The sequence below is a fragment of the Vulpes vulpes genome, chromosome 12, assembly GCF_048418805.1.
Source record: "Vulpes vulpes isolate BD-2025 chromosome 12, VulVul3, whole genome shotgun sequence".
Classification (NCBI taxonomy): Eukaryota; Metazoa; Chordata; class Mammalia; order Carnivora; family Canidae; genus Vulpes; species Vulpes vulpes.
Window position 1 is genome coordinate 128,615,533 of NC_132791.1, and position 26,908 is coordinate 128,642,440.

A 26,908-nucleotide genomic window follows, 5' to 3' on the forward strand; every position below is an offset into this window, starting at 1 on the left:
TTGGTATCTTAGAAGTCTAGACAGATTTGCTAATTTTGTGTTTTGTTATCAAAATTCCAAAATTCAGAGATATCGTGAGCAATGTTATCTCTGCCCATATGTTTTGTCTGTGGTTTCAGCAACATCCCAGAGCAATGTTTCCCATTTGATGACCCCTCTGGAGGCAGAGCTTCAGCTGCTATTGCTCAATGAGGAAAGGTTAAAAGGAAAATCACAAGCAGAAATATAGCAAGTTCAGGAAAACTGTTGGAAAAAATCCCTGTGTTAGCTGTGATACAAAAGCCTTCCTGCACCCTGTGTGAGCTTTAGGATACACTACAGAGCCCATTCCCACAGCATGGCGTTAGCGTGTGTGTACAAGTATGCAAAGTTCAATGATTTGGAATGAGAAATGAGTAAACGGATGTCACAGGAGAGTCAGCAGCTGTGGATGCTCTTCTATTCCTTCCTTAGCTCCCTCACACTCACTGCCTTCTAAGTCTACATAGTCTTTCCTACTGCAAGAGAAACAGAAGATGTTTCTTCAGTGTTTAATGATAAGAGTTGTTCACCTTTGTGGTCCTGAAGAAAGCTTTGGGAGAGTCTGGTGTCCATCCCTACCAGAACCCAGTGACCTTAAGCAGGGACCAGCAAACTTCTCTGGCCCCACGAGCAAGACAAAGAGGGTGGATTTGGAAGGTAGTAAGAATGGGTCATGAGACTACATCTTACCACAGAAAGGGTTGAAAGGGCCACACAAGTATGGAGGGGGTGTTAGATAACTTCCTCTATAGACAATGCCAAAACAAGATACAGTTTTCCTGAAGAGAAGCCAGGTTAAAATCAGAAGGAAATCGTTGCATTAAATGGGAAAAAGACAGGAGAAAATAAGAGGATGAGTGATGATGCCTAAAGCACAGGAGCTTTGAAACTAGGTAGGCAAGAATATGCCACAGCACCATTCCTGAATGAGCCATACACACTGGAGCACTGCTGCTCCACTATGCTCTGGGCAGGCTATGGAGCAAAACTATATGTGGAAAGGGTCAGACCAAGTGTCGGGGTCAGCCTGGCATCATTGCCCTACCAAGTACCCTAACATCACAGAGGTCTGAATGGGCTGTTCATATGCCACATAGGCACATCTGGGATACATTTCCTAGATGTTGGTAACATTGTATGGGCTCGTTTCATTCACCTAAAGAAAAACAAGACTCTTAGATGTGCCACCGTGCATCCCCTTTCTCATACTGCCTACTTGCTTTCCCTACATCTGCCTTCTATCTTTCTTTCTTTTCCTTTTTTTTTTTAAAAGATTTTATTTATTTATTCATGAGAGACACAGAAGGAGAGGCAGAGACATAGGCAGAGGGAGAAGCAGGCAGGGAGGGAGCCCAATACAGGACTCTGTCCCAGGATCCCTGGATCATGACCTGAGCCAAAGGCTGATGCTCAACCACTGAGCCACCCAGGTGCCTTTCTATCTTTCTATCCTATTTTTATCCTCTTTCTGCCTCTCATATGTACACTTTTCAAAATCATAAGCCTTGAAAGGAAGGGGAAAGAGCAAAAAGCATTAACCTAGGAGAGTCAGAAAAGTGGGATCAAGGGAAAACAAGATCATGGTTCAGCCCCTTACCGTTTAAAAGGAGCGCCTCTGCTACCACCTAAGAAAATGTCTATAGCTCTCGTGGAAACATACAATTGTAAGAACCACTCCAGAGTCAGCTCATTCTGTTGTGGTCAGTTGTGATTGTTAGAAACATTTCTTCCAGTGAGCTGAAATCTGCCAGTCTCTAAATGTTGGTCATTGCACTGAGAGGTCAATGGCGTTCCTGATGCTGCAAAACACTGAGGGGACTCAAACCCACTAAAAGACATGCAGTTCTTTTGTATCAGATAGAAAGGTTGGTTACCACTCAACCACAGCCATTCCAGGAAACAGAGGATTATGTCTTAGTTAATGAATCCTAGTTACCTAATTTTGGAACCCCTATAATCAACTTTGTGCTTCTCCATAATTCCTTGCTGTTTTTACAGTTTTCAGGGCAGCATAACATTGATTCTGTGTCTCTTCCACCTGAAAAACCATGAAACACTCAACAGATCAAATTGAAAGGTGAATAAAGAAAAAATTTGAAGATAGTAAATTTTTATTGAGAATGAAGTTGCCATTATTGCAGTAAACGTATCTCCATTTTAAGAATCTGAGAAGAGACAGATTTAAATTTCCTCAGGGGTTTAATGCCCGTTAAGAGAAGGTCAAATCTATAGTGGGTGGTGCCTCCATCTGCAGGCACAAGACTTTGTTTTTTTTGTTTGTTTTTTGTTTTTTTAGATTTTATTTATTTATTCATGAGAGACACACAGAGAGAGGCAGAGACACAGGCAGAGGGAGAAGCAAACTTCCTGCAGGGAACCCGATGCGGGACTTGATCCCAGGACCCCAGGATCACACCCTGAGATGAAGGAACATCCTCAGTCAGTGAGCCACCCAGGCATTCCAAGACCTTGGTTTAAATGTAGATTTGGCCATTGCACGAGTGTTGCTCCCAGCAAACAACCTCACTTGTGAAATCCGATTGCTCATATATGAAATAACACTAGCAACAAATAAGTAAAATACACAATACACGGATGAGATATTATTAGATGTAAAATATACTTCGCCCCACTAGACTGTGTGCTTCTTGAGGGAAGTACCTGACATTACCCTTTTTTGTAACTAAATCTTAAAACACAGGAGTAAGTGCTCACTAAAAGTCTATTGGAAAAGAAAGCAATAATAGCTGCAATATTTCTTTTCACTCCCTCTTATTTTGCAGGCAAGCAAAGTTCCAGTAGGTAGAAGACAAACTCTTTTGGGCCAAATATTAGGAGAAGGCTTGGAAATTTTTAATGTGTTAATAAGATTAAAAATCACTTTATGTTAATCATCATAATTTTACTTAAAAATATATGACTTTCTCAGTGGAAAGGTTAAAATATATAATTTTAAGTAGACCTCCACCAATATGTCCACAATACTGTATTATGGGAATACTGTATTAAGGAAAAGAGTGAATACTTAATATTTATTTGCCAAACAAGTGTGTATGTCCTAGTATACTCAAGTCAAAAAAAGAAAAAAAACACACCCAAATAGCTCCAGTAATTTTTAATGTTTTTAAGAACTTTATTTATTTATTTATTTATTTATTTATTTATTTTCAAGATTTTATTGATTTATTTGACAGAGACAGAGCACAAGTAGGGGGAGAGGCAGAGGGAGAGGGAGAAGCAGACTTCCACTGAGCAGGGAACCCGATGCTGCACTCAATCCCAGGACCCTGAGATGATGACCTGAGGCAAAGGCAGCTGCATAGCTGACTGAGCCACCCAGGTGTCCTGATTTTTAATAACTTTTTAAAGCGTACTCCTAATGTCTGGAATTCAAACCAAGAAAAACAATGAGAATGGATGTCTCATGATAGCTGAGCAACATGTGCTGAGGATCACTACATATTGGGGACACTGTCATCTAGCAAAGCTCAAATACAAGAATCCTGAAATCCTGAATATTTTACAGAAGGAACCTAGTGAGTCAGTTATCATTAAAGTAATACAAATATTGCTAATGCAAATAAACTGTCACTCTGCATCTTTCTGAGACAGAGTGCTGTAAGTACAAACAGAACTTGCCTCTTTAAATCTTTACTCACTGCTACTTGAGCTCTCAAATATTATTCAGTAAGTACAAAGAAAGCACTCTCAGCTTAGCTGTTTTCAGCGAGATAAAATGACCACTGATCAATGAAATGTCTGCCCCTGTAGTCACCAGTACCTAGAGTCATTGCCTATTCTGCTTCACAGGAAGGTGTGAGAAATAAAGAAGTAAGACCCTTGTTAGCTCTAACCTCCTGCAGATGTCTGTAATCAGGGTTAAATGTGTGACCCCCATGCTTATTTGGAGGCAGAAAATATTTTAAGGGAGAGGATGCATTTGAGTTGGAACTTAAAGGAAGAATAGAAGGTAGGAATCCAAAGTGGGAACAAGGCATTTAAGCAGTGGGAAGAGCAGAAAGCCTGGGAAGAGAAAGATGTTTGAACAGAAGACAGGGAATAAGGATTAAAAGTTAATGGAAAGTTAGATAAGAAAAGCAGGTCAGAGTAAAGTTATGGAGCCCACCGGGGTCCAGCCAGGAAGAGGTACGCAGCTGTAACTGGATAATGAGGTGACGCGGCAACATGACATTTGAAATGGCTGAAAAGAAACTTGCGATCACTACAACAGAACCCAATGATGAGTTTTTCTAGTGCTGAGTATACTGATTTTCTGAACAGTGTGTTACCTTTTTTAGATTAGAATTACTCTTAAAGATTCAGATGCCTTCGAGAGCTTCTTAGAGCATTGGGTCACTCTTCACTTAAGAAATATGGGGAAAGGGATGCCTGGGTGGCTTAGCAGTTAAGTGCCTGCCTTCAGCCCAGGGCATGATCCTCGAGTCTTGGGATTGAGTACAGCATCGGGCTCCCTGCATGGAGCCTGCTTCTCCCTCTGCCTGTGTCTCTGCCTCTCTCTCTCTCTCTGAGTCTCTCATGAATAAGTAAATAAAATCTTTTTTTTTTTAAAGGAAATATGGGGAAATGTGCATAGGCATGTCAACATTTCAGATACAAGAGAGCTAAGTGAAGCTCCACGCACGGTTAGGAGGGGCCAGGCTGATCCGACAATATGGCCACATGCCTTCAGATGCCAGAGCTTGCAGACGACACACACCCACACCACATCCTGCTTTGAGCAGTATGTTGCACGCACTCCAGAACATGGTGTTTAGCTAACAGGCAGTTTAACAGGCACCAAATTCACTGTGGAGGCATCATTTGTCTCTCAAGAGTCCTAAGCAGCCTGCTTCGTCCTCATTAGGCCCCGTGCAGCACTGTCAGCTCCTGGTCCAGCTCAGCATCCCAGTCTCCTCTCCTACATCCTTCTTCCTTTATGGGGACAGGCCAGCTCTGTCTACCTCACACCCGCTTCATGGAAAAGAGACTCTGGAATCACTCCCTGTCAACTCATGTAGGTAATTCACTCATGAACAAACTATTTTGGGATGGAGCGACAGTCAGCAATGTTTTCCTGCTTCCATATTTTTGTTTCAGGGCAAGTACACTAACTGGAACAGCCCAAAGCTGACACCGGGTGCGCGGATGTAACCCAGGATGAGGGTGTGACCCAGTCAGGGCACAGAGCAGCTCCCTAGGCTGATGAGTATGAATGTTCTCTTGCGTTTATGAATATGCATCTCCCAGGAAGCACATCTTTCATGCATTACTGTGGAATTAGGGATTGAGTTATCACTATGAAGAATTTTGATTGCTTGATTACATCATGCTGATGACGAAATGAGGGAAGCCTCTGAAAGGGTCCAGGCAGTATATCAGCTCTTGAGCAGAACTGAAAACACTCTGCTGCTCCCTTGTCACTAGTGCAGAATGCCAGCAGTCAGCAGCCCAGGCACAGGGGCAGCAGGGTAGAAGAAATGCAGACCTGTCAAGAAAACGGGAGTTCCAGCCCCAAATCTGCTGTTCAGGATCTTTGTGTCCTTGAACTAGTCCTTTTATCCTAGTTTTTTTACCACTAAAATGAGACTTATAAAATCTGCTCCAGAGGCACCTGAGTGTCTGTGAAACATCTGCCTTTGGCTCAAGTCATGATCTCGGGGTCTTGGGATTGAGACCCATGTCAGGCAGGCTCCCTGCTTAGTGGGGAACCTGCTTCTCCCTCTCCTTCTGGCCTTTGCCCCTAGTCGTATTCTCTCTCTCTCTCTCTCAATCAAATAAATAAATAAATAAATAAATAAATAAATAAATACCTTTAAAAGATATTTTTAAAAAATAAAATCTATTCCATCACTTTCACAGGATTCTTATCAGATCAAGTTTTAAAAACTGGTAAAATGCAATTCAACCCAACAGCACTGTTATTCTGTAGTTCTATATTTACTCTTAAGATGATTGAGAAAAGCCAAAATTGGCCCCCATACATAAGAAGCTAACTCTGAGAAAGGCTATGAGTAAATAACACTACAGAGTCTGTTTGCCATGTATTGAGGCTGAGAGATCTCAGAGATTTCATTCTCTGATACAGAAGTGAATTTGATTCTTGGCTTATAATACAACAGAAATGCTTCTGTCTTACACTTACTTACATTCTAATATCTAGAAAGCAATATTTTTGATGCTTTATGGCCATGGGCTTTATCATGGACCCAGAGAATAGGGGTTGGTTAAATGAAGTGTAATAATTGAGCAGGAGATGCTGCAGCATCCTAGGAAGGCCACTCAGACTCATACGTTATGGAAGTAGCTTTCCTCAGCAGTGAATCCATGTAACAAGCCAGCATGTGCTACTCAACTTTTGGCCTTTTAGTGTCATCCACAGAATGAAGACAAAAACCGATACTCTGTTGGAAAGTATTAGACATACAAAGTGATAAAGTTTGTGTAAGTAATTGCAATATATAATGACACAAGCAGATACATAATTACAGCAGTAGTAATGCTTGCAGTAAAACATGAAGGGAAGTTGACACTTGGTAGATTGCAGAGCATCATGAATTCCTCCCATTCTGGAGGACAATGAATCTAAACCTCCCCTGATGACAAATAAGAACAAAAGGCCCTTCAGTCACTCATAGATCTAGAAGAAAAATGAGAGAAGTGATTCGATGAAGGTTGTCAGTGAAAACACTAGTCATTCATATTGGCCTCCTATTCTAGAACACTTTTGTTCCCACTCCTAAATTTGGATTAGAAAGAGTTCACTGTCTCCTGGGTAATATTAAAACTATAAATAACTTTTATCTTCTATAATAAACTGTAGCACAGAGTGTCACTCAGGATTAGGGATCAATATAATGTATTTTGGTAGACTAAGCTAGAATGAAAATGTAAATAAATAATATAGCTAAAATTAGACTAAGTCAATCTGAAAGATATTATTACCAAGGAAACTAACCAAAAACAAATAAACACAAAAGCTAACACTGAGGTGCTTGGAAATACAGTGATGGTAGTAATAGAATAAATAAGGCAAAAGTGAACTGATACAAGGCATCTATTGGCATCTGCTTTTACACCGAGATATTTCATTATAGCTTAGATTTAGGTATATTGATGTATACTTTTGTCCCTTTATGCTGTATTTTTATTTTTATTTGATATTGACATAATAGTGCTTTTCCTTATTCTCAATGAACTTTGGATAAGCCATTAAAGGCATCAGTTTATAGTATTGTAGGCTTCAAAGATAAACATCTGATTTTTTTTTTTTTTACATTGCCTAGATGTCCACCTACCAAACATCCAGGTATTTAGAAATATCCAAATTACTGGATATAGATGAAGTGGGTGATGAAGACATATTGGTTACTGTGTATTAATATGAATTGATAGAGCCACATGCCCAGTGGCCAAGCTATCTAATATTCTTGAAAGATGTGAAAGGCTGACAGAATGAAAAATGTGGATAGCTGGATCATTTTTCTTTTCAGAATTGTTAATGTAGTCCTGTAATTAAACATGCTCAATCAACAGATTCTTTAATCATTTCCATCATGAATAAATATCACAGAAAAAATTCTATTTAGCAAGATATATATTTATTTAATAAACTTTGCTGGTGGCAAATATAAAGCTCTTTGAAACTTCAACAACAAAGAAAGGAATATTTAAGTAAATTAATGTTAGTGAAAACTCAGGAAAATGGAGGTTGCTCATGAATTACAAGAATAGGCACCAATGAGTAAACCAGTGACCACTGACAAATGCAGGGGTGGTAAGGAGACTTCTCTGGCTGACACCACAGCTTTGAGGATCAGCAAATTCCCTGACGGCCCCTTTAGACCATGTGTATCTGGTATCAGAGCAACTCGTTGAAAAGTGGAAAATCGCAAGTACTCAGTTATTTGGTTATCACGAGGTTAAAGATTTTGACAGATATTTCAATTCACATTTTAGAATGATGGGGATGTTCACGCAAAATCTAAAGAACAAGCTATAAAGTGAGTATAAAAGGTTAACAACTAGTAGGAGTAGCCTACAAGAAAAGAAAAATATCTCAAGTTTATTATCAATTTCAGTTGCTTAGAAGACACTATCAATGAGAGTCTGGATATCTGTAGATACTCATTTTGGCTGAATCAATGTAGAGGTTTCAATAAGCCAAATTATTCTAAGGGGATTCTCTTTGCCATGACACCAGTCGATGGTCCTGAAAGCATGGCCAGTATTTTAATTGTTGATCATTCACAGTGAAGGAGATGGAGTTGGAAGTTATACAGAATTCTGCCTGAGCACCTGACAATTCCATTTCACCATCATCCAATTCACTATTGGGCAGGCAAGTTCAGGGCTTGTGAAAATTCCCAAAATGAATTAGCCTGGGTTCTTAGATACAAGTAATAGAAACTAAGTCCAGATGATTTGATCAGTTGCCAGAAGAAGGGAGAACCAGACTCAGTAATAGTAAGAAAAAGGGACAACTGGAGTCAAAATCACAGCACCCTGTGACCATGCCTGTTACCACCACTGAGCATCAGAGCCACAGACTGCGCTTCCATTCGGCGAGCCCCTGAAGGCCACGTTCTCTCTGCCCATACACTCACCAATGTCCACTCCTTCACTTAAAATGGAAGGGTAGCATACATTACTGGTACACCACACGCCTAACCTGTTTCTGTGTGAGTGACCTAGAAAAGAAGACTGTTTTCTCAGTGTCCACATCCACAGACTCCTATTGTGTGGGGAATGTTCCGACACGGGAAGGTCATTCATTTGTTGGGCAGCTAAGCAAAGAGACAAAAGCTCACTAAACGGGAAAGTTGCATGCTATAGGGGATGACAGGCCTGGCATCAGAATAAGCGTGAATTTTGAAATTTTGGATCCCTGTTTCCTAAATATATAACCTCTAACATATTTTCTGTCCTTTCTGGGCATCTACCAGTTTGTAATTCTCTTGAGGGTAAGAAGCGTGTTGGACTTGTCTGTGTGGTATTTCTAACAGTAGGACCATGCCTGGCAATGAGCCAAAGCCCTAAACTCACTCTTACATGAATGACAAGATTCCACCAGTGCGCACGCTGACCACAGCATGTAACATGCATCTTAAACATTTACCTATTTTCTGTGTGTGGGATTACTTGACATATATTTCACACCTACCAGACTAAGCACCATGAAATCAAGGTCAGTGAGACTTATCTCTGATTGCCTCTACTGTGCAGAGCATGGGGTGTAACACTTGGTAAGTATCTGATAAATAACAGATGAGTGGGGACGCCTGGGTGGCTCAGCCATTGAGCATCTGCCTTTGGCTCAGGGCATTGATCCCGCGATCTGGGATCGAGTCCCACGCTGGGCTCCTTGCATGGAGCCTGCTTCTCCCTCTGCCTGTTTCTCTGCCTCTCTCTCTCTCTCTCTTTCTGTGTCTCTAATGAATAAATAAAATCTTTAAAAAATAAAAAAAAAATAACAGATGAGTGAGTGCAACCCTCCATGTATTTTCTCACTGGCAAATCTGATATGGTATCCTACTCATTTGAGGATTGAGTGAAATTACCTAAAGATATTCTTACATAGTAAGTGCTTATTTGTTGTTGTTTCTCTTTAGGACAAAATGACCTCCAGAAACCTCCAGACTTAGAGTTCATTGTAAAATTTAAAAACATAGTCCTCTCCTTTAGACTACAGTAAAACATTGTGCTGTTATATTTATTAACCTATTGTGTTGTAATGCATTTTCATTCTTATCTCCTTTAATGTACTGAGAGCTCCTCCAATGCAGTGAATGGGTCTCAGTTTTTATTTAATCAAAGTCAGTGTCTCCTAATGTCTAATCCACAGTACATATCCATTTTCTTGAAAAAAATTAATAAATGAGTGAATGGCTATGTGACAATGGGTTTTCATTATTTCCTAGACTATAAGAGTCATCTCAGAATCAATAACATTACTTCTCACGTCATGAAAGAGATAAACATGTTGTAAATGACGATCCATCACAGCTTCTTTGTCCTGTATCCACGTTGGCCTGTAAGATCCAAAGTTTAATAAGAGGCTTGCAGTGATGTATGCTTCTATTTGCTGAGTACACATTATCACATAAGACAGCTTTCTTTATTTTGAAAAAGAGAAAGAATTTGATAAAAACTGATAAGCTCGGACCTTAGGAGCAACAATAGAAGGCAATCTAGTGACAGGTGGTTGTGGGGCAAAGCGGGGAGGGAGGATAGCTGGGTATTACATACCAGCATAGCTAAGAAGCCCAAACAAAGGAAAACAAGGATAAAAGCATAGATAAAACCATATACTTGTGTATATAAATAATATATATCATATACTTTTTTAAAGCACGAAAATGTCCTAGAAGTGAAGAGGCACACATTAAAAGCCAATACTGAAAAGGTTTACTGGATATCCAGTAAAACTAATAAAGAACTTCATTCGTGTACGTCACATTGTACATTAAAAACCTTGTGGGTAAGAAGATAATCCTCAAAGCATCAGGGGGTGGGGTCAGGAACTCGGCATGTTACAGGAGTGGGAATCAAAATGACACTGGATTACTCAGTAGCAATTCTGGATCTTATAGTAAAATGGAGCATCATCTTCTAAATTCCAAGGAAAATTATTTTTTTTAACCTGACATGCTCACACATAAAATTGTAAAGCAGATTAAGGACATTTAAAACTCATCAAGGATTGGGATCCCTGGATAGCTCTGTTGGTTAGGTGTCTGGCTTTTGATTTTGGCTCAGGTCATGATCTCGGGATCGTGGGATCAAACCCCACATTGGACTCTGTGCTGGATGTGAAGCCTGCTTATCTTTCTCTCTCTGCTCCTCTCCCACCACCTCTAATAAATTAATGCATAAAATCTATTAAATAAATAAATAAATAAATAAATAAATAAATAAATAAATAACCAATCAAGGGTTTAACAGTTGATCCTCCAAGTATCCTTTCCTAGGAAGTTGTAGAAAAGGTGCTTGTGGGCAGTGAAGCAAGAGGAAGGGATGGGATCCAGAAAGGAGGCCTCACTGTGGAAAAGTGGATAAAGAAAGTCCCAAGATGGCAGTCCTGTAGCAGGTGAGGAGTAAGCAGTATAGACTTCAGCAGAGAGGAAAAGAGAAGAAGGAGAAAGAGAATCAGGAACTTAACAACAGAAGCAAGCCAGATCTATGACTTGGCATGTTATGGCTTGTGTGAAACATTACTTTTGGGAGAAGTAATGGAAGATAAATAGATAATTATGTAAATAAAAGCAATGAGGCAATGGTTAAGTCTGAGCGAAAATAATATGAGTAAAGAATACATAATTCATATTTTTGGCCTCGTCAGTGGAAAAAAATATCTATGTACTTACCGACATAGAACAGTGTAAGAGCCTGCTACTGATTTAACTAGTTATACAGTAAGTATGTTGGGAAAATAAAAGTAGGGAAGTAGGGAAGAAATTATATAAGGGAGTTAAAGGCTCAGGTACTATAATGGAGAACCAGTAATGTCTGCCTAAAGTAAAAAATTCAGAAGAAGTTCTAAAGGTAAAGGACAGTCTCTTCAACAAATGGTGTCAGGAAAACTGGACAGCCACATGCAGAAGAATGAAACTGGACTGCTTTCTTACATCATACACAAAAATAAATTAAAAATGAATTAAAGACCTAAATGTGAGACCTGAAACCATAAAAATCCTAGAAGAGAGCACAGGCAGTAACTTCTTTGACATTGGCCATAGCAACTTCTTACTAGCTATGTCTTCTGAAGCTAATGAAACAAATACAAAGCTTCTATACAGCAAAGGAAACAACCAACAAAACTAAAAGGCAACCTACAGAATGGGAGAAGTTATATCTTGACATTTCTGATAAAGGGTAAGTATCCAAAATATATAAAAAATTTACACAAGTCAACCCTCAAACCCTAAATAATCCAATTTTTAAAAAGAGCAGATGATATGAAAAGACATTTCTCCAAAGAAGACATCCAGATAGCCAATAGACACATGAAAAGACATTCATCATCACTTACCATCAGGGAAATATAAATCAAAACTATAATGAGATATATCCTCACAGTTGTCAGAATGTGACAAAGTCAACAACACAAGAAACAAGCGATGTTGGCAAGGATGTGGAGAAAGGGAAACTACATTGTCGGCGGGAATGCAAACTGGTGTAGCCCCTGTGGAGAACAGTATGGAGGTTCCCTGAAAGTTAAAAATAGGACTATTCTATGATCTAGCTATCCTACTACTGGGTATTTACCCAAAGAATACAAAAACACTAACTCAAAGATATATATACACCCCTATGTTTATAGAAGCAAAATCTACATTAGTCATATTATGGAAACAGCCTAAGTGTCCAGCGATTGATGAGTGGAATATTATTCAGCCATAAAAAGAATGAAAACTTGGAGTGCCCGGGTGACTCAGACTGTTTAGCATCAGACTCTTGATTTTGGTTCTGGGTCATGAGATTTGAGACCTGCATCAGGCTCTGTGATCAGCACAGAGTCTACTGGAGATTCTCTCTCTTCCTCTTCCTCTGCCCTTTCTCCTCACTGGCAAGTGCTATAAATAAATAAATAAATAAATAAATAAATAAATAAATAAATAAATAAATAAATAAATCTTAAAAAAATATAATACAATCTTGCCCTTCGCAATGATGTGGATGGAGCGAGAGAGTATAGTGCTAAAGAAAATAAGTCACAGAAAGACAAATACCATATGATTTCACTCATATGTGGAATTTAAAAAACAAAAATGAGCAAATGGGAAAGAAAATGAGTGAGAGAAAGGAAAACCAAGAAAAAGACTCTTAACTATGGAGAGCAGACTGCTGGTCACCAGAGGGGAGGTGGTGGGGGGATGGGTGAAACAGGTGATGGAGATGAAGGAGCACACCTGTTGTGATGAGCACCAGGTGATGTAGGGAAGTGCTGAGTCACTGTATTGTACACCTGAAACAATATTAACACTGTATGCTAACTACACTGGAATTTCAATTAAAATTTAAACAAAATAGTAAGTTCTGAAGACATATATATTATCCAGAAATATGAATGTAAATATTAAAAAAATATAAAAGACTCAAAAGTGAGCATTGTTACAAAGTGAAAGAAGCTGGGAGACAAGTAAGGGTGGAATTTAGAAAATCTTTTTTTGACTATGAGGCTTAGAGAAGTATTTGATAATTATAAACAATACGGCATTTTTGCTTAGGAAATAATAACTATAAAAGAAAAAAGAAACAATAGGCTCTAGAGATAAAACCAATTTCAATAAAATAAGAAAAATGAAAATGCAACGCTGGACCTGAAGAGACAAGATTTGCATTTACATTTATAAATATGCATAATAATATGTATTTATAATGTGGATACTTATCTAGAAAATCGATGCCAATCAAGTGAATAATTCTTTGAAATAATAGAAGCATTAAAGTAAGCAAATACAAGAGAAACAGATGAGACTGAGTAGCTTCCTGACATCCCATGGAATACTATAGTGCTCTAGGAGCTGCTCTTCTGACCTGACCCACCTCCTTTTCCTGTTGCACTCTTGTTTCCTCTGAGGGAAGCACTGCACCACGAAATGTGGTTTTTGTGGGAAATAATCCCAAGAGTCCAACTCCATCTGTGGAAGTGGAAAGGACCTAAATCTTTCTGTCCCAGGTCCCTGGAACAAAGAGTGGACAGGTATCCCATTTCAACTGAGCCCACTGGATTTTTGAGAACTTTCAAGGTTTAGCTCATGACTCAAGTTCAGGAAGAATGATTGGACTGGATTAACGCAGCTGCAGAGTCCACACTGGACTGTGCTTGGCTGCTTCAGTGTTATTGTATTTCCATTTTCTTAGCACTCCAGAAGAACTCTGGATGTTGCCTACTGAAAAGCTTCTCATGCTTATGATGTATGTAAGCCTCCAATATCTTTGGAAAAACTCTTTATCGCCTATTTCTGTCCATAGAGTTGTGTTACTTGCAACCTAGAAACCTAACTGATATGAGCACCTGGGGATAAATATAACAAGAAATGGTTATGATGTATATAATAAAATTTACTGAAGAAGGTAAAGAAGGCTCAATAATAATAATAAATTACAAGAGAAGTGGAACATCCAAACATACATCTATAAATTCAGTACAATCCCAATGGAAATTTCTAAATTCCCAAGTTCATGTGAAAAATAAAACAGTCCAGAATGCACAAGATACTTTTCAAAATGAAGGACAGTGATAAAGCTATAAAATGTATAGTACTGTTAAAGGCGAACACAAATAAGTCAATGAAATTAAATAAGGAGTCTATAATCATAATCTTTTAAACAAAGGAAACCTTTCAGCTCAGTGGGGAAACAACAAATTATTGGAAGAAATAGATAAGCAATATTTCTGAACTTATATTACTCTTTTATACTAGAAAGAAAAGCAGTCTTTAGAGATATGCATAACCGATATAGGAAAATATATTTTTAAAAAGATTTTCTTTATTTATTCAGGAGAGACACACACAGAGAGAGACAGAGACACAGGCAGAAGGAGAAGCAGGCTCCACACAGGGAGCCTGATGTGGGACTTGATCCCAGGACCCGGGGAACACTACCTGAGCCAAAGGCAGATGCTCAACCACTGAGCCACCCAGGTGCCCCAGAAAATATTCTTATATATTAAAAAGGAAGGACTTACTAAGCTAGATATTAAAATCAAAAGCTATAAGGAAGAAATATTGGCATAGACTCCTGTAGGAGGAAAAGCAGCATGGCCAAAATTAAAGGGTAAATGATAATTTGAAACCATTTATAATAGATCAAAATTAATATCCACAATATATAGCAATCTTCTATATACTTTTAGGAAAAAAACATATACCCAGAAATAATAAACAATAAACAATGAATAATAAACAATACTGAAAACATTGAAGGGAAACTAATACCCACAAAAAACAGGAAGTGAAGAACCAAATTGTCAAATCTAGGAGGATATGTTGGCATTTTTAATGGAAAGTTTAGGGTATTTACTTTATTTTTTATTTATTTTTTTAAAGATTTTATTTATTTATTCATGAGAGACGGGGGGGGGGCGGGGAGAGGCAGAGACACAGGCAGAGGGAGAAGCAGGCGGGAGCCCTATGTGGGACTCGATTCAGGTTCTCCAGGATCACGCCCTGGGCTGAAAGTGGTGCTAAACCGCTGAGCCACCTGGGCTGCCCGATACTTATTTTAATCCAGGAATTCCAATTCCAGTTTTCTATTATTCAGAATGTTATATATTTGCACATATAATGGCACTTATGAAACATTGTTTTTAAAAATGAGAAACTGGAAATAATCTAATATTTATTCACAAAGGATTAGTTAGAAGTCCAACAGCTCTCCACTGCGCTAGGGAGCCACTCTAAAGGATTCGTTAAAGAGAATGCTCCCATGTTGAAACAGAACTCATCGGGGGAAAATGCATCCAGAATTTCAAGACAGGTTCAAGGCCCGATGTCAGATGCCTAAAGGGAGAAAGGCAGGCCTCTGGTCATCATCTTACAACCTACAGGAATAGAAGTATTTGCTTCTCCTTGGCTGAATCAGGGACTATAGCCACCTGCCGTGGCAGACACTTGGTTTCTACTCTGCTCTGCCGTTTCTGCATTCCTGCTTGGCGGGGTGTGCACTCCCCTGACACGCTCAGGCGCCAGGGTCTAAGCCGGTGATCACAGCTGCAGGACCGGATGCCTCCAGCCTGCGCCGCCTCAGCCTTGGGGGGGCATCCCTTCCTTCAAGTGCTGTGCTCCAGATCATTGCTCCTGCAAGAACTCACTCTGTGTGAGAAGCTAGCCTGTAAGGTCAGCTTTGTACAACTGGCAAAAAAGCCAATGGTTAATTTCACAAATTTTGTGATCTGGTAGATAAACTACTGGCAGTTTAAAACCAGCAGGAATAAGATAATTTCCACCTCATAAGTCAGTGAAGGTAAAAATCAAGGCTTTAATTATTTAGTTTTCCCACTGAGGTGGTTGTTAAACACTTCCTAGCATATCACTGCTTTCATTTCTAGCTTCTCATTATGAAACGCTACGTAAGCATTTACAGGAATGGGACAGAGCTATTTTTATCAACATGAAATAAATTTTACCAACAAGAAATAATTTCTAGGACATAGTAATACCATGAAGAACAATGTTTATAGAAGAACAATTTTGTAGAAAGGAAAAGCTTATATGAATGTATAGATATGAAATATATAGAACAAAAGCTTCAGGACTTCACATAAAATAGCTGACCAAAGTTGGCTATGGAGGATCATGCTGGAGTTGGAGTTCTTTTTCTTATACTATCTACCTATATAGACGATACAATCTATGATATAGACTAGTTTAAAAATCTATCATAAGATAATGTCAATATGTTTTATATAAAATTTTTAAATAGTAAAACTAAATAATAAAAAATAAAGTATTTGCCAAATAAAATGTCTAATGTATTAATACTTTTAATATATAAAAATTTCAGACAAATAATAAAATTAATAAAATTAATACAATTAATAAATTGTATTAATACAAAGCAAGAGCACACAAAAATACTAATTTATCATAGCAAATTATCATAAGTAGAAAAAGAATATAAAAATAAGAATTTCAAATATTCAAAAATTTCAAATTCAAAAATTATTACTGTTGGATATAAAAATATATATACTATAGGCACATTAGATCAAAACTCAGTGTAGTGTCATTAGAATAAGTAATTGATGTACTTCCTGAAATAATTTTATTAATATGTATTGAGAGTCATTAATATTATCACTATTTTTATTTAGCCAAGTTATTGGACATTTTGGAATATGCGTTCAGGAAACAGCTATAGATTCAGAAAGTTTTTTGTTATTGTTTTTTTTAGAAAGCATCTATTTTTTTTCTTTCAAGATTTTATTTAAATTCAAGCTAGTTTACATATAGTATATAATATTAGTTTCAGGAGTAGAATTCAGTGATTCATCACTTCCATATGATGTCCAGTGCTCATCACAAGTGCCTTCTTCACACTTGACATTCCTCCAGCCCATCCTCTACCTACTTTCCTCCAGAAACCCTCCATTTGTTCTCTAGAGTTAAGAGTCTTCTATGATTTGCCTCTCTCTCTTTATCTTATTTTATTTTTCTTTCCCTTCTATGTTCTTCTGTTTTGTTTCTTAAATTCTACATACAAGTGAGATCATATGGTATTTGTCTTTCTCTGACTGACTTAACAAAAGAAGTAAAAAAAAGTCATTACAGGGTGCCTGGATGGCACAGCAGATCAGTCATCTGGCTCTAGGGTTCAGTTCAGGTCATGATCGAGCTGAATCCATCCCCACATCAAGCTCCACATTCAGCAGAGTTTGCTTGGGATTCTCTCTCCCTCCCTGTCCACCCCTCCTACTCATACTCAGTCTGTCTATCTGTCTGTCTCTCTCTCAAATAGATAAACAAATCTTAAAAAAAAAGAATTTTTATTACAGTTTACTTATACAATTGAAATAATGGATATTCAAAATATATAATGAAGGGTATTGAAAACATCCTGTAATTTCATCATTAAGTTATATTTATATTCATTTTTTTAAAAAGTGTGAGGACTAGGGGACCACCTGGCTGGCTCAGTGGGTAGAACATGCAACTCTTGAAACTCTTGATCTTGAAGTTATTAGTTCAAGCTCCACATTGGGTGTAGAGATTTCTTTAAAAAAAGGTGAAGACTAGAAAGGATAATTTTTATTTGTCAGGGCATAAAGAATGACAGCTAAGTTGCTTTTTTTTTTAATGTTCAAAATAAAAAGTGGAATTTAAAAGTGAGGTGTATGACATGTGATACATTTGCCTTAACCTCTTCTATTTTTTCCTTATCTAACTAAATTTTACTCATCACTCAGGATCAATGTGAAGGCCACTTTCCTAGGGGAGCTTTGTCTGGCCTCTCTATCTCTACAACTGAATTTCCTCTGTTATATATACTCAGGACACTCCATTTTTCTCCTTTGTAATTATGGTTGTAATTTATTACTTTGAAATTATTTAACTGTAACTTTTGGAAGAAATAGAAAATAGAAATACTAAATGGGCTTATTTGTCTAAAATGTATGTCCAGCTTCTAAATATTGTAAATGCACCAAAATAAGTTGATAGATTTAATTGATAGATTTAATGAATGCTTGATATCCAAAATAAAAAACAAAAGACAATGCTCCAAAATCATGGATTCTTTAAGGGTTGAGATTATACATTTTTTTTGATTCACATTTAAGTTTCTATAAACTTATTTTACTAGTATTTTATAAAGTAACTATCAGCCATATAATCAGAAAATTGATCATTATTTTACAATTGTGGCAATGGTTGGAAATTTAATGGAAAAATAATAAATGGGAAATGTTTTAAGTGAAAAATAAATGGAAAATGTTTTAAGTGAAAATAAAAGTTATATTCTTGAAACAGGAATCAATCTGATCTCCATTCTTGGTTTTGCCACTAACTTTTGGTCAATAGTAAGTTTAGCTTTCAGAGCCCAAGTATTTGTAATCTGTGAGAATACTGGACTATATTTTTATATCTTTAATATCTTATCTTTCCCAACTTTTCAGATTCACACAAGACATTGGCTGAATTTAGGAAAAGGACTCAGAAAATCTCATTTGTAGATTGTATGTTAGTCTGCATGTATGTTTGTAATGACAGGTGGGGGGAGAGTAAGATGAAGTTGATGGGATTCACCAGGACTCATTATACAAAAACTAAATGTGACAGCATCTGGCTTTCCAGATTCCTGCCAAGTAGACAGGCTGGTGAATCAGAGAATTTAGATTAGATGATGACCTGCACAGGAAAATAGGTAGAGTTTTGAACTTTATATATATGTCAGAGAGCAACTAACTTGTGATTTCAGGGACTTAAGTTACTTTTAGAGAGCTTGACATCCAAACTGAAGACAAATTCTTCTTTCTTTTTTTTAAGATTTCATTTATTTATTTCACAGAGAGAGGAGTACATGAGCAGAGGGAGGGAAGGGGAAAAATAGAGAGAATCTGCAGCAGACTTTGCATGGTTGGGAGGCTGAAGCTGGGCTCAATCTCATGATCTTGAGATCATGACCTTAGCTGAAACCAAGAGTCAGGCACTCAACTGACTGAGACACTCAGGCTCTCCAGGAAGACAAATTCTTGACTTAAACAGATAAATGTTTTCCTGTAGTTTTTCTTTGTTAGCTGTGGCTTGTTTATAAAGCAGATTTAATTAGTTATGGTATGATACTCTACTTTTTAAAAGGATTTCTTTATTTATTTGAGAGAGAGAGAGAGAGAAAGAGAGAGAGAGAGAAGACGAGCAGGGGGAGGGGCAGAAGGAAAGGGAGAAGCAAACTTTCCACTGAGCACAGAGCCTGACACAGGGCTTAATTTCACACCCTGAAACCAATGAGCCACCCAGGTGCCAACCAATGGTGTGATATCCTAAAACAGTAAAACTAAAAATGGTCATAAATTTCACAGATGAGCTTGCAAATAATTTCTTAAAAGGAATCCACTTCCACTTACTATACAGTTTACTCCATTTACATTTTGCTTCACTTTTTTTCTCAAAAGGAAACTTCCACAACTTACAGAAAATATTATAACCCAATTCAAAGAACACCCTAGCGTATCAATTGTCCTAAAGAATCACCCAGATGACTACTGTCTTGCAAACGTGTCTATGTTTTCTATTCTTGAAGATAAGTTTAGCTAATTTGCACTTTCTCCTGTAACTATTCTAATAAAATCCGGATTATCCTTCTCTACTCTCTACAATCAGATTTTTAAAATAACTTTTTGAAAAGCTTTTTAAAATATTATATGTATCAATCAGTTATAGTAGGAAGAACACTGGTAATTGAAATATTAATGGATCTTGATGTTTTTATTGCTAAAAGAAAACTGATTTAAAAAAAAAAAGAGCAGCAAAAGAAAGTCTAACTACCTACTAATAAAAATAATCAATTTTAAAGCTAGTTTAGCAGAGAAGAAGCCCAGGGGAACTTGTTAAAAATCCCTGAGGCTGTATATCAGGTGAATGTTTTTACTGAAATCTGGTAATAATAAAACCACTGTTTTTGTTTTTGTAAGTTAAGGCATCATCAGATCCCATATGTATTCTCAGGCCAAGACCTAAACAAGAAGGATGACCAGCTTGCACATTTTCCCACTAGCTCACTACAGCTAAAGGAATGAGAATAATTGTCAACATGATATCGTTTAGCAAAATCATTAATTTTACAGAGAGGAAGGCCCTCTCCAGGCCTGAGTGGGAAATCTTTCCTTTTCTTCCAGTAGGAAAAAACACAGTCCTAGTTTTTTTTAATATTTAGAAGATACATGTGGGTTTTTTGGTCATTGTTGATGAATTAGAGGTGGCAATTAAATAGCAATACTCTACATATTCATTATTAAAAATTAATGTCAACAAAAATGTTCTTAATCTCATATTTATAAAAATATGAATAATCACCTTATTTTTAAAATAAGGTGATTGCCATTTTGAAAATCTCTTCTAAGTAATTAAATCTAGTTGCACGATAACATTATTTCTTACTGAAGAGAGTGCATGTGATTAATTAAGTGGATGTAAAGACTCGTGAGACTCCCTTCCCTTCTTCCTATACCTGGTCTTGCCTAAACCCCCTCTTCAGGCCAGGTGCAGTGTCTGTCAGCCCTCTGTGTAACCGCTCGTTTCTCTTGGACTATTACATTGTGACCTCCCACTGAGCAGATGTCTTCATGTAGATGTTGCTCCAGAGTCTCTTGGAACATAAGAGTGGATGCTATGATTTGAATGTTTGTGTCCTACCCAAATTCCTATGTTGGAAATTCAACCCCCAGTGTGATTGTATTAGATCATGAGGATAAGCTCTCATGAATGGATTTAGTGTACTTACAAGAAGTCACACACTGAACTGGCTCTCTTTTAGCCATGTGAGGACAGAGGGAAAAGCAGCCATTTGCAACCTGGGTGATGTTTTCCTAACTAGAACTTAACTATGCTGACATCATGACCTCAGATTTCCACACCCCAGAATTCTGAAAAATAAATGTCTGTTGTTGATAAGTTACCCAGTTTATGGTATTTTGTTACAGCAGACCTAGCTAAGACAGTAAGTCTTATAAGGAGGCATTATGGCCCCTATTAATAGAGCTAACATTTGTTGAACATTTGTTAAATATCAGGCTCCATGCTAAGTGCTTTATGTGCAATTACTCTTTTAATCCCCTTTACAAGTCCATGAAATAGGATCTATTATTATCTCACATTACAGATAAGAAATGGATCTCAGATAGGTCACATTGCCACTAAATCATAGCGTAGAGATTCAGACTAATCCCAGAACACTATGTGAAACTGCCTCCCCTGTGGTGGGACTCTAACCACTGCATTCTCTCTTTTCTATTTCAGCAAAGGGATATGGGTTTTTGTTTGTTTCATCTTTACATTTATCTTTTAACTTTTGTTTCCTTTAGAAAGAGCCGTCGTTTTGCCTAAGGGAAGACCCAAATGACAAAAAAGGTTAGCATCGTATGAGAGACTGCAGAAGTCATTTCACTAAATGTGTGTCCAATCCATAGATCTTATGAATCATATATAGCCAGACACAGAGAAACCATAAAGATTCAGTTTGTTAGGGTGACATAACTGTGACATCTCTGTTTCTCTGGAAATAAACTGATATTAAAAGGTGCAGAGAATGGCAATGAAGAGTTACCTTTTGAACATAAGTGTTTTAATTTTGTTAGCTTCTCTCAAAAATAATCTGAATGAAAACTGATTCTCCACTGTAGGGAGAACAGCACAACGGTAGCAGAAAATTTTATGACTTATTTATTTTTTTCCAGTTTGACCCAAGAAATCAACCTCTAAAATGCACGTATACTGGTGGTGTAGGTCAGCTTGTACTATCATATGTGGGGACATTGCAGCAAATCCACTCAAGTTTAAATACATGGAAGAACAAACCACATAAAGAGAAAGCAGCTGACAGAGGAAAAGAGGGAAATATTTTTAAGAGTATTTCCCCACCCTGTTCTTGAATGTCTTTAATGAGAATGTTAGTTGTAATTAGGGTCTCCTCTTATCAAGAAATTATAGTTTACAATGGAGGTTGGCAAAACTCTTCTATAAAGAGTGAGATAATAAATACTTTAGGCTATGAAGGGTAGTTGGTTTCTATTACAACTATTCCATTCTGGCATTTTATCACAGAAGCAGCCACAAACATATTTAACAAATGGGAATATCTGGGTTCCAATAAAACCCCCCAAACTGGCAATCAGCCTGTAGTGTGAAATCCCTGGTCTAGAATACAGAGATTCAGAAATATGAATACTTATGATAAAATGAACTGAAACTGTTTAATACTGGAACCTTAAAGATGATACTACATAGGTTGTCAAAGTGATTACTGAGAAAGTATATGCTAACATTCTTCTTGTTATTTATGGATCTAAACATAAGAAAACAAACAATTCATTCTATAGCTTGAGGTAGTAATGTCCAATCAAGAATGAGAGCTTTTAATGAAGTCAAGACAATATAGTCGGTAAGCTTCAGTTCTATGGCAGCATGAGCAGGACTTCTTGAAAAATCATCTACATAGGAAGATATTAATTGAATTAGAGACAATTTCAGACACTTAAATGTGTGATCATGGATAATCTCTGAGCTTGTTATTGAGGTCCTTACAGACACATGTATCAGGTCCACTGTTGCTATTCCTTGCTCCAACATTTATGGAAGACTTAGGAAGTAGTGTGCAGTCATGTCTAATGCATACACCCTATCCATACACATACATCTAGGTAAAAAGAAAAAAAAATGTACCATTTGAGGAATTAACATCTCTGTGCACAAAAGTACCAGAGAAGATGCAGATTTGAGATTCAGTGAGTGAGGAGAGAAAAAGCCACTTGCCAAAGTCTTCTCCTTTTTGACTCTGATCAAGATACTTCTAGCAGGTTTTTAGTTACTCTTTGAGTAAAGAGTTTACATCAAAGACAAAGGAAAGTAAGAATAATAGTCATTATTTTTCTGGACATACTAAAGCTCACAGTCACTGCCTAGTAACCCAGAGATGAAAATTGGGCAGATTTTATAAAAAAGATTATTGGAAAATCTGCTTTTCCTTATGTTTTCTATACATTGTGAATTATACCATCATTTATGCAATCACATTAGCTAGAAACATCTCATCTTCTTCCATTCTCCACTACTAAGCCTCGACAATCCTATAGATTCTATCTTCATACCAATTCTAAAGCATAACCCCACTTCTTTATACTCACTGCTAGTGCCTTCCTCATGGCCATAAATTGCATCTTAGACGTGTAGAACAGCCTTCTAGGACACTTACCTTCCATATATTCTATTTCATGGAAATCAGATTTTTTTTTTTAGATTTTATTTATTCATTCATGAGACACACACACACACACACACACACACACAGAGAGAGAGAGAGAGAGAGAGAGAGAGATTGGTAAAGACAGAAGCAGGCTCCATGCAGGGAGCCCAATGTGGGACTCCATCCCAGGTCCCTAGGATCAGGCCCTGGGCTGAAGGCGGCGCTAAATGGCTGAGCCATCCGGGCTGCCCCTATTTCATGGAAATCAAAACTACAATGAGATATTACCATACACCTGTTAGAATGGCTATTATCAAAAAGACAAGAGATAGTAAGTCATGGCAGGATATAAAGAAAAGGAAACACTTGTGCATGATAATGGAAGTGTAAACCTGTAAAGCCACTATGGAAAATAGCATGGAGACTCCCCCAAGAAATTAAAAAAGAACTCCCACAGCATCTAGAAATTTCACCTCTGGGTATTTACTGAAAAAGATGAAATCACTATCTCAAGAGGTATCTTTACCCTCATGTTTATTGCAGCATCGTTCACAAAAGCTAAGACAGGCTAACAACTCTACATGTCCCTGACAGACAAATGGATAAAGAAAATGTATAAATGTATGTAAAGACAAATACGGTATATATATATATGTGTATATATATATATATATATAATATTTGCAATTGAGTATTACTCTGCCATTAAAAAGAGGGAACGAGCACCACTTACAACAACATGATGAACCATGAGGGCATTGGGCCAAATGAAATTAGAGAAAGACAAAACCTGTATGATCTCTTTTGTAATGTGGAATGGGTACCAGGAACTGTGGGGAGATGTTGGACAAAGGGTACTGATTGTAAAATGAGTAAGTTCTGAGAATCTAATGCATGGCATAAACTACAGATAACAAGACTGTATTGATATTGGACATTTGTTAAGAAAGTAGACCTTAAATGTTCTCACTACACACACACAAGTGACTATGTGAGGTGATGGATGTGGTAACTAACCTTGTTTTGATAGTAATTTCACAATGTATACACACACTAAATCACCATGCTGTATGCCTTAAATTTACACAATGTAATATGTCAATTATATATCAATAAAGCTGGAAAATATTATACCTCAATCAAGCTGGGGGTAGGGACTCTATTTTACCCTTTACGTTACTACCAGAATTATTTTCCTGAAGTGTAAAACTTATGTTTTTCTTACTTTAAGTCCTGTAAGGATAAGCTATGCATGGTGAACAAACTCCATATTTTTAGGCTTTCCATGATCTATCCCTGGGTCTGGAAGGCAATAAATGCACAATTGCTCTTTCTTTTGGCAACCACCTTCCCGGCTATAGCTGTGGGCTGTCATAAAACTTGTGCCCATCCATATTGATTGGCAAAGAAATTGGCATATGACCCAAAGTGGGTTTATCAGATTTATCTCCTAAATATTTCCTTTTAAGAAATATATTTCATTTCTTTCTTTGTTTATTTGAGAGAGAGAGAGAGAGAGAGACAGAGAGAGAGAGAGAGAATGAGGAGGAGAGGGAGAGGGAAAAGCAGACTCCATGCTGAATGCAGAGCCCAATGTGGGGCTCAATCCCAGGACCTGGACATCAGACCTGCTCGGATCCCTGATTACAGCCGTCCCCGATGCTAGCTTCCATCCACATTACCATACTCTGTTCTTCCACCTGGTGATGTGACCTAATTAATTTCTTGTTTTAACTTACACTGATATACGGGAGTACCATCACTTATGATTCAAGAATTCTGACTAATGCAACAGCCACTTCTCAGCCAGGGTTTAGTCCCTCTGTCACCTTTTTGAAAACCTGCTTCATGTCCATAAATGCAACTTTATCCCTGGACTCCTCTTTTAACCGTCTCCTGAGGCCAGAGTCATCAACTCAGCATACTCTTTTTCCTTCCTTAATTTCATTCTTAAAAAAAAAAAAGAAATTTCATTCTTGTTTGTTTTTCTGAATCCTACCAGGTAACTGTTAAGAGCTTTAGAATCCAACAATGGGAACTTCTGAGAGCCCTGAGAGGTCATGATGGCACCAGAAAGAAGTAAAACTTGTTGGAAAAAGCCACCTCCTGGTAGGATAGACTTTCCTAAAGCAAGGTAAGCAAAGGGTTGTCAAATGAGAGACTATCAGAAAGGAAGAAGAGCTGAGGCTATGAAAAAGGACTCATAAAAGCCTCAGTCAAAGCACTTAGAGTAAAAAATCATTAGCACTTGGTGACATTCATGAAGTACTTCCATCAGAAGGCCTGAAGTACTTCCATCAGAAGGCCTCCAAGTCTATGGACAAATAAATTAGCCTTGTTGAATTTCAGTTTCCTTTTCTATTATTGGGTATTATTAACTCATCTGGTTATATCATAGCTGTGAAGATGAAATAATTAATGAATAGGTAAACTCTGAAAATTAGATAGAACTTAGTAAATAAAAATCCTACAGAGGCACCTGGGTGGCTCAGTAAGTTGAGTGTGCAACTTTTGGTTTCAGCTCAGGTTGTAGTCTCTGAGATGGAGCCTCACATAGAGCCCTGCCTGGAACTCCCAAGCTCAGTGAGGAGTCTGTTTGAGAGTCTCTTCTTCTGCCCCTCCCCCAATTGCATGCACACGGGCTTGTGCTCCCTCTCTCCCTATCTCTCTTACACATAATTTTTTTTATTTTTTTACACATATTTTTTTAAAAAGAATCCTATAAACATAGCACCTTAATCCAAAGGAATAAGTCCAGATAATAGAACATGAAATGCTGAGACAGGCTAGTGGGACCAGGGACTCTTTTACCCACTCACCCCACCCCTGCCTGGTCACACTACGTAGGAGCCATATTTTCTATTTATTTACCTATCAGCACTACCGAAAGTTAAAACAGTACTACTTTCCAAGTAATTTAACTTTTTGAGGATAGCAGGAAAAAATATCATTCTTGGTTTTCAAGGTCTGGATTCAGTAAGTAATATAAATACAACAATTGGTGAAGAAATAGAAATTTCTCTGATAGTGCTAAGAATTAAATAAGGAAAAAGCCTATTTTGGATCCTTTTTAAGAGTTTCTTTTTCTCTTTCTTTCTTTCTTTTTCTTTCTTTTTTTTTTTTTTGCTGATACTGCAAGGATTCAAGATAATTAGATTTATAAAACAACATAGCAAGAGCTCCCAATTTCAGCATTGTGACAGGCCCATTGATAAAACCTGCTCAGGCAGAAACCAAATTGCAGAGAATGACAGTTTATTATTCTAGTTCTCTAGAAGTAAAGGAAATATCCTTAGAAAGTTGAATCCATCCATCCTCTTTTAAACAGAGGTCATTAGTCTTTTTCCTTTATTAAAATGAGCACAATTTGAACATTAATAAATTGATTCTCTCTATTCACCAGGAGTCTGAAACAGTTTCCACTCATTTTAACAGACATTTTCTGAGTCAGAATCTCCTGGCAACACTTTCAGAATGTAGCTCTGAC